Source organism: Apium graveolens, chromosome 10 (assembly GCF_009905375.1).
Source record: "Apium graveolens cultivar Ventura chromosome 10, ASM990537v1, whole genome shotgun sequence".
Classification (NCBI taxonomy): Eukaryota; Viridiplantae; Streptophyta; class Magnoliopsida; order Apiales; family Apiaceae; genus Apium; species Apium graveolens.
Window position 1 is genome coordinate 191,727,428 of NC_133656.1, and position 9,718 is coordinate 191,737,145.

The following is a 9,718-nucleotide window of genomic DNA, read 5'->3' on the forward strand; positions in this document are numbered from 1 at the left end:
TTAACAAATTTGGGGATTAATTATACAAGCATATTATTAAATGGTACCGAATAAATTACAACAAATTAGCATTAATCAGTTACAAGTAGGGGAAGTACTTACTGCATTACAAGAAAGGAAATTGACTAAAAAAACAAAAAACTCACAAATCCATCGTTTGAAAATTTCAACATCTGCTTCATCTCCACTAGACAATTGAAGGCACATTTCACCCGCAATATCATCCCTACACCGACTAACATCATCATTCTAATTCTGCAATTCAATATTGACTTCTGTATCATACATAGTGGGTTCACAAACATATTCAAGGATATCAGCATCTATGCCTATATCATGGTACTCCTTCGGTAATTTCTTTACAACAAAATGCAAAAAAAATTCAATGCAGTCCTGAATATAGAAAACTTGTTGTACTGGGGTAGCTAGAACATACACATCATCCTTTTGAACCTTTTTAGTGAAATTGACGTGTGTAAGCCCATAACAGTCAATATCTTTTTCATACAAACAACACTCGAATAGAACTACCGTAATTGCTCCCCAATAGTCTACTTCAATAATTTCTTCGATTGCTCCATAGTAAGTAACATCCCTTACTATTGGATTTTTATCCTTAAAACTCGCAAAACTGGTGGTTAGGGTTGTCAAAATGATAACCACATTTTGTGTAGTACAGTTCACATCTCTTTTCTTTGTGTGGAATCTGAACCCATTTATGACGTAGACAATATATGTCTTAGCTGCTCGTTTAAGGCCTCTTGCCAAATTTAATAATCCTGATGAAGGTTCATTTAGTTTTTGTACCTCATATTTTAATTAGCGGTGAAATTCTATTGTATGTGATCTTTCTCTTGCGTACCTTTTTTACTTTCCATGACTTTCAAGTAAGATATGATATTCCCTAAAATTTATACATTAATATTAGTGCTATATAGTACTATTTTAAACTACCCTATTAATTAATTAAATACAAGGAATATACATAATAACGTACCCCGTGGATCAACTCTAGACGTCTTACAGCAGAAAATCCAGTCTTACAAGGAAATGGTCATCGTGCCTGTTTTGAAAGCAAGCAACCATTGCACGTTTCTTTTGGCAAAACAAGGTCCGGTAGGCCTTGCACCATTTTACTCCTGGACAAAAGGCTCATTGCTTGGAAATTCACGTGCCATAGACACAAATGCCAGAGCCATGAATTTTCTTCCATTTTTGATAACAAGCATGCACCTGTACAATCCTAAATAATTATCTTATATAAATGATTACAAGTTTTCTTTACTTTCATATACAACATGCCATTTATATCATGCACCAACAGGTACTCACCATTCAAGATTACTTTGTTTACATTTTTAGAAAATTGGCCTAAACTTGTAATATTATTGCAAAGTATAGGAATAAAATATACCTCTTTTAAGGCTCATTCCTCTCAATTTTTGCAAGTAAAATACACAGTCCCTCTTCCCTTTATATCCACTGTAGATCCATCCCCGAATCTCACCTTGTTAGTTACTCCTTCATCCAAATTTCTGAATTTTGATCGCTGTCCATACATATGGTTGTTAGCCCCATTATGTAAATACCAAATGTTTGACTCTCCAGTTGAGTTGCTGGTATTTGCTTTTATTTTGGGACTGAAGTCATCTTCATTTAGCAGCACCATGCCTTTCCCATTGCCTCCATACTCAAGTACAAGAAGTGCAGGTTCATCATCAACCATCTAAGATAGGTTCACTTCATCTTTCTGTTCCTTTTCTCGCTTTGGTTTTCGGCACTCCGCTGCATAATGTCCATAGACGTGGCAATTGAAGCACCTCACTTTACTTCTATCATGTGGTCCATGTGCATAGTCTTTATCACCATTATTTCGAGTCACTCCTTTATTCACCTTTCTCAGCCACTCTTCTCGTGACAACAACAATTGTCCTTCACTGGCTTCTCGCTTTGCTCATTGTTCCTCACTAAATAACAGTTTTGTCCTCCATTGGTCTCTGTCTGTCCCCTCAGTCTCTCTTCATGGGCCATGAGTAAACCCATTATTTCTTCTATAGACATAGTCACTAGTACAGAAAGGTCCTTCTGTATCGCACTTTTTTCATCGGTTGAATATAAAACCGATGATTAAACACACTTCAAGCATCGGTTGTAACTTTAACCGACGCCTTAAGGTATTTGTGCATGATCTGTTGCGTCGGACTTTGATACAACCGACCCTTTTGACAATCTGTAGTGTCGGGCATTAAAACGTCGACGCCTAAAATCCTATATAGCGTCGGTTTTTATAATGCCGATGCTATAGCTTCTACGTACTGCATCGGTATTTAAAATGCCGACGCTATAGGTTTGGTTTAAAGCGTCGGCTTGTAAATGTCGACGCTACAAATTTGGTTTGAAGCGTCGGCGTTTAATTGCCGACGCTGTAGATTTGGTTTAAAGCATCGTCTTCTCAATGCCGATGTTATAGGTTGTGATTTTTTTAAAATAATTTTAACAAAAAATTTAAATAATAGTATAAAATTATTAAAATCATTAAAAATAGTAGGAAATTAAATATGTAGAATATACTGAACTCTAAATTCTTTTAAAATATAAAAGAAATTAAATAAAATAATTTTATTATTACCAAAGAATTGATATTTCACTGAACAATTTTAATAATAAATTAACTAATTAATTTAAATATTAATAATTAGTAGATTTGAAATATTATTTTTCAAATTTTAAAAATTAATTGAAATTTTAATTTTATATAAATAAACTTAGGAGTTAAGAGTGGATAATGCATGCACTAATTATGGCAAATTCCATAATAAGTGTCTTTTTTTAAAAAATCTTCCATATTAAATTTTTTTAATTGACATGAATCAAAATTTTCATTTTTACCTACATTAATTATAATATATTTTGGTTTGAAAAACAAATACAAAATTACTACTAAGCGAGTATAATATACAAAAAAACGTTGATATTTATCGAATAAGCAAAATAAATAACAATAATGACAATTAATCATATAATTGTAAAGAGAACAAATATTTATAAGTATTGTGCGATAATTAAGCTCCAAGGGATCGAGTATTTGAAAAATATTTTGAAAAACAAAAATTGAAAATAACTAACGTATTACAAAGAAACTAATAAATAATATTTATAAAAGAAGAAACAATAAAATTTTGGTTGATAGTGAGTTTGGTCATATTTATTATATTTAAAATAAAGCACATATCTGCATATTATATTTGAAATATAAAAAAATTTAAAATAGAACACATGTGTGCATATTATATTTGAAATAGAAAACAATTTTTATTTGAAATAGAACCAATTTAAAATTTAACACATATATGCATATTATATTTAAAATAGAAAACAATTTTTAGTTGAAATAGAAAATAATTTAAAATAGAATATATATGTGTATATTATATTCGAAATAGAGAACAATTTTTTTTAAGAACAAATAGAGAACAATTTAAAATAGAAAATTTTATTTATATATAAAACAAAAACAATACCATGAGACAAAAAATCAATATCAATATCTTGAAGAGATACAAGCACCCAAACGGACATACCGAGTTATCTCTATTCCTCGATACTCTATTGTGCTGCGAATTCGATACCCTATCCAACGGGGACAGAGGGGATCACTCCTTAAAACAGAACGAACTTCGGGTAAATTTACAATAGAGAGTCGTATGTATCTATGTAACTGCAAACTGTTTGATAAAAAGTCTCATGAGAAAAAAAAAATTTGAATTTCATGAGACTTGCTCTTCTTCTTACCTGATTGATTTTTATTGATCTTTCTGTTTGATGCTTTCTAATGCCGTTCTGTAACCTGATTATAGCCTGCCATTCTATTGCGTTTTCTTAGCATTCATCGTCTTCACATGTTTTTTCTTTGTCGGAAACACATTATGTTCTTGGCTTGAAAGTTGAAACCCTACCTGATTGTTATTTGATTTTTCGTTTGTTTGTTTTTTTGTAATTGGTTACTAGGTAGTAGTTTTTCCAGTGAATATAATGTATGCTCTGTTTTCGTCTTTATGGTAAAATGCATTTTTCTATTCAATGTATTATTTTTGAAATTATGAATAAATTATTGAACCAGGGACAGAACAATGTGTACTTCAGTGTTCCTATCTTGGTGTTTTATAATTAGAATATTTTTCCTTTACTTACTCAATAAGCTATCTTTATAAACCTGTAGACAGTGCCTAATAGTAAATTTTTTGAAATAAAGTCATAAGAAACAGGATTGTATTAGTTGGTAGATGTTTTGAGTTTTGATATATAATATATTCACTAATAGTACATGCACAAGGAGCTTCTTTGTATAGTTACTTTCTGCATTTTTTCTAATCTTTTACCAATATGCTGTAATCTTTATTTTTTGGGGGGTGACATTTATTAAGGAGCTTAATTCTACAAGATAAGCAAAGAAAGATTCAAATTTATTGATCATGAACAATAATTACGATACAATTATTCAATAGTTTACGACCAAGATGTGTTTGTGAGCACGCGCGCCTCTGATGGATCAACAGATGCATTCAACAGAGCAACCTAGGGCGTATAATATAATACACACGCATAAAGGCAGGTAGGTTGGCTAATCAGAGGAAGCATCTGCATCAGGACCGGCCTTCTTGGTAATGTTATTGTTTTTGGTTTTCGTGTTTGAATCAAAAGAGTGAGCTATTTTCTCAGCCGTCATTGTCTTGACAAGTTTCTTTTTCTTAGGGATCACGCTTCCGTTCTTAGCTTCGAACCCTGCCCTGTTCTCCTTTGCTTCGCTAGCTTCATCCCCATACGGTGCTTTATCAACCATATATGTATATTCTTCAATGGCCAGTAGGCCCTATCTAACGGCATGAATAAGTACTCTGTTGTTTTCTTATTTTGATCCAGTAACACTTGCAGACCGGGTTATATATGTTCGTTGTCCTAAACTTAAGGACTTTTTTATAGCTTATGATATAGCCACCAAACAATGGTTCTATGTTCAAGTGTCCCCTGATGCAGGCTCGCATGAATCTTATCTAATTTTGTAGAGTTATGATTAATCTCTGGTATATTAGGGCAAATGTATACTCTGTGGAGAATAATGGTTCCAACAATCTGATGTATATACCTTACCAATAAAATCTACGATATGTCAAAAGTTGCAACATTAACTATTAAGAGAACTTAAGGTTGATACCTATTAGTTAATTATTGATATTGATTCCAATTTTAAAGTTGATCCAAGTTAGGTTTTTTAAGGGGTGACTTGATATGCCATGACACAACCTTTCTTGTAATATTGCCCTTTTTGGCGTATTGCTTTTAAGGCTGACTTCTTAAATTTAAGAGCACAGAGGAAACAACAGCTCTAAGAGTAGTGTTGCTCATTTAATTAATACAGGTCATTTCTTCTGTTTTCATTTATTTTTTCTCTATTTTGCCACTTTGGCAGGTGACTTGGAAAAAGGAAAAATAGGAGTTTGTTCAGAGTGTAAGTTGTATCACATCATTACCTAGGACATATCTAGGTGATTTAAGTCCTGCTAGTGGTCGTCACATTCAAATAGTATCTATTTAATTTGCCTTCTGGGATTTCCTTGCACCCATGTCTGCAGTTCTGTATACAAATTCATTATCATTATTCTCATATGGCATTTAATAAGTCAACGCCAATAACAATGGAAAGAATCAGGAGAACCAGAAGGGATGCATAAGAAGAAACTAATATTTATAATGACTGATCTAATTTATTGCTTCTTTAGACTCTATGAATCAAGTTAGTGCTCTTTGTATTAACAGAAAGAGAGGTTTCTTTTCTGGTATATTTTTTTAATTTAGAGTGTATGTGTTGTTTCTTTTCTATGTTGTATGTTTCTTTTCCAGTGCCCCATTTATTTTCATTTTAGAAAAACTACTGCTTACCATCAATTAGTATTACTATTTTTAACTTTTACCCATCCATGGTCTCTGCTTTAGAATTGCCAAATGTTACATATGGGTATCACAATATTACCGTTGATAAAATTAAAATTAAATAAATAGATATTCTATGTAAAATTAAATTAATTTTACTCAAATTAAGTAAAAGTGTTATAGACTTATAGTGATCCTCCTTCTCCTTCAAGATTTAAGCCATCTTGTTTTACTGTTGTTAATGATGTCCGGGCTCTGGTCCTATTAAGAAGTAGCTAATGACATTTGGTGTAAGGAACTTTACTTCCTGCCATTTTGGGAAGTGACCCAGGCTATCTTCCTTCTTCTATTAAAAATTGTTATACAGAGGTTGTATAAAACGCAGGATGTAATGTTAGGTTACTTGCATGTTTGTAGGTACTTCATCCAACATCACCGTTGTTTGATCAAGAAACAAAGACCTTGAAACCCTGATGTGTAAGAGCCTTAAAAAGAATATTCATTCTCTGCGACGGTGATGAAGATGATGCCTTAAATGATGCAGAATTGAATGAATTTCAGGTTGATTTAGATTATTCCCAACACAATAAAAACAGATCATTAGTATTTTTTACCACCAGCTATCGACTTTTAGTAATGTCTGTATTGACCAGATTATAATGTATACTGTACAGGTTAAGTGCTTCAATGCCCCCTTACAGCCTGCTGAAATATTTGGTGTCAAGAAAGTAGTCGAAGAGAAAGTACCTGAGGTTGTCAATGAACTTGGACTTACACTGACAGGTTTTCTTTTTCTCCATGCCCTTTTTATAGAAAAAGGGTGTCTTGAGACAATCTGGACCGTCTTAAGGAAGTTTGGTTATAATAATAAGACAAGATACTTGATTAAAACTGCAGTTCAGGTATTATTTTTGGCGTGTTAGTAAGATTTCAGCATACTTTTAGTAACTTATCTTCTCATGAGTAATTGTTCCAGGAGTTGAATGGCAGAATACGGCTGACCTTTCTGACTTAGTTATTGAAGAGATAGAAAACCAGAAGAAGTGGCATTTGCGGAAGAATGTGAAATCAAGAGTTCAATTTTCCGAGCAGAAAGGTTGGTTTAGTCTATGTAACATTATGTCTATTAGCAAAAGGATAAACCTATAGTGTTATAAGCCCATCTTTCAGTAACATACAATATTAGTATCTTTTGTCATGACTAGTTGGCCTCTTTTTACATGGAGACCTACTTAATTAAACTATGAAATCTGAAAAGTAGAAACTATTAACTAGTAACTTCATTTAGACCAGGTAAGAACTGTATCCTGATAAAGTATAGGTTGTGGTTCAGTACTTCAATCTTCCATATAAATATTGATCTTTCTATATATTTACTATAGACCGATATCCAGCATTTTGAGATTTGAGAAGACCTAACTAATTATATTCACTATTGATGTTTCAAAAATGAGTATATTCTAAATGGTAAGAGTTCTGTTAGCTGTTTATCTGTATAAATGGTTTCCTTTTCAATTGGTATAGGGTTTTCTACTTGGCTAAATCTTACAATTTGGCTGGAAAGAGAGCCGAGGCGTATTCTTTGTACCGTCGTGCTTGCTCTCTTACTGATACTGCCCTCAAGAGGCTTCAAAGTTCAACCACTGTTGATGAGGTTCATACTCCCGAAGAACTCCATTTTATGTTGTCATGTGTTCATGCATTGCTTGTCCTTCCAAGATAATAGAATAAGCTATTTTGATTTAATCTAAAAATGAGGCGCATAGTTTTCAGTTTTCTGTCTTGAAGGTTTAAATGATCATTTATGTTAGGGGATATCAGGCTTGCATGCGTCTTTATCACATTTCTTTGCAAAGTGTATAAAAAACTTGGAATAAGGTGATTTAGTTGTTTGAGAGGGGAAACAAGTGTTACTAGCAAATTTTATTATCTGTAAGGATGTGACCTTATGTTTCTTTACAGAGATATTGTTTCTGAGTTTTACTCACAAGTATCAATAGATGATCTCTTTATATTGTCTTTTTTCTTCCTTGTATGCAGGAAGTAGGGAATGTGGTTAAAGTTTGTACAAAAGTAAATGGTATGTGGAATCCAATATTAGAGTAGCATATCCTCCGGTGGATCTAGGAAAACACAAGTAAAGTATATATGTGGAGAAGCATAAAACCATTTCTTACCTTGTTATTTCAAACATTTATTTAAAATATATAATCTTCATGTTGGTTATAATTTGCATGATTGTGAATTTATTATTTTTTGAACATTTCAAAGAAAAATGAGAACGGATGGTCAAGCATTTAAAAGCATCTCATGTTCGTGTCAAAAGACAAGATGTGGTTTTGCGATCTCGATTTACAGAAAGAAAAAAAGGACTTGAAAATTTTAAAGTACTTGTTAGGGGAGACACAATATGTGTTATTTTATCTGTAAGGGAACCATAATAGAAAGAGTATGATGGTATGTGTAATTGTATATATACTTTTCTTCCAAGATTTGTATAATTAAATTTTCTAAATTTATTGTAATATATAATTTTTAAGTTGTACAATTTAATTTTCTGTTGTACTGTATTTTTGGGATATTAGTATTAATTGTATAATGGAACATGTTTATAGAAAATATATAAAATATCAATGGAAAACAGGAAAAATTAAATTTTTTGTGACAAAAAGCGTCGGCATTCTAGCTAACCGACGCTACTGATGAGAAGCAAATGTGTCGGCATTTCTGCTAATTGATGCATTTGGTGAGAAGAAATAGCGTCGGTTAAATAGCACGACGTATATCATGAAAACCTGATGCATCGACATTTTAATCAACCGACACAACAGGTGAGAACCAACAGCGTCGGCATTTGAGATGATCGACGCAATTAATTAAACCAAGAACGTCGGCATTTTGTCCAACCGACGCATATCAATGCAACAAATAGCGTTGGTTATATATATAATAGAGACGCTATAAGTTAACCTACAGCGTCGGTTTATGACCCTATGACGTGTGTCGCTTAACCGACGCAATTAATGTTTGTGTGTCGCTCGTTTAACCGACGCTGTAGGTCCATACCTATAGCGTCTCCCACACTTACTTCGCCACTTGACCGACGCCTTAGTGTTGTTTTGACCGAACCTAAAAGTCCAGTTTGTACTAGTGAGTATCCAGATTTCCGAATTGTTCAATGGCTGACGCAATCTGTAAGAATTTTGTGGGTACTACAATGGGTACTGCTTGCAGCATCTTCTTAATCACGTATGTTTCTTCGACTACTTCACCCAGTGCTCGAATGTTCGTCACCACGCCACTTAACCTCGCACAAAAATCATGAAGTTGCTCTGTTTCTTTCACGGTCATCGACTCAACCTCAGCTCTAAGAGTTTAAGCTTTTGCCTTCTTCACCTTATCGGCCCCTAGACACATAGTTTTTATCGCATCCCAAGCTTCATTTGCCATTTTCTTTTCTGCAGTAGATAAGAGTGTGTCCTCAGGAATAGCTTGATATATTGCTGCCATCGCTATCTTGTCTGTTCTGTCTTCCAGTGTCTCCTTTGGATCCTTCTGCTCGATTGCCTCCCACACGTTGTGCGCTTGCATGAAAACTTTCATTTTCAGAGCCCATGTTGTATAATTTGTTTTCGTGAGCAACGGGTATGTCAGGCTAACTGTGTTTTCTTTGGTTTTACTTGGCTCTATGGATGTTAATTTTGGCATATACTTGGGCATTCACTAGGTATACTGAAGCTCTGATACCAGATATTAAATAAAATAAAACTACAATGAACACAAAGATCCG

At 33.3% G+C, this 9,718-nt stretch overlaps 1 long non-coding RNA gene across 4 annotated transcripts; it reads left to right on the plus strand.

Moving 5' to 3' along the window:
- Positions 1-3,561: 3,561 nt before the first annotated feature.
- Positions 3,562-8,504, plus strand: LOC141692973 (uncharacterized). Of its 4 annotated transcripts, none has more exons than XR_012562974.1 (6): positions 3,562-3,681; positions 6,346-6,489; positions 6,603-6,830; positions 6,905-7,024; positions 7,453-7,582; positions 7,969-8,504. It is a non-coding gene; the product is annotated as an uncharacterized LOC141692973 (long non-coding RNA). The 4 variants fall into 4 exon arrangements; XR_012562973.1 differs by lacking the exon at positions 7,969-8,504 and adding an exon at positions 7,740-7,943; XR_012562971.1 differs by lacking the exon at positions 7,969-8,504 and having other exon boundaries at positions 7,453-7,708.
- The last annotated feature ends 1,214 nt before the right edge of the window (positions 8,505-9,718 follow it).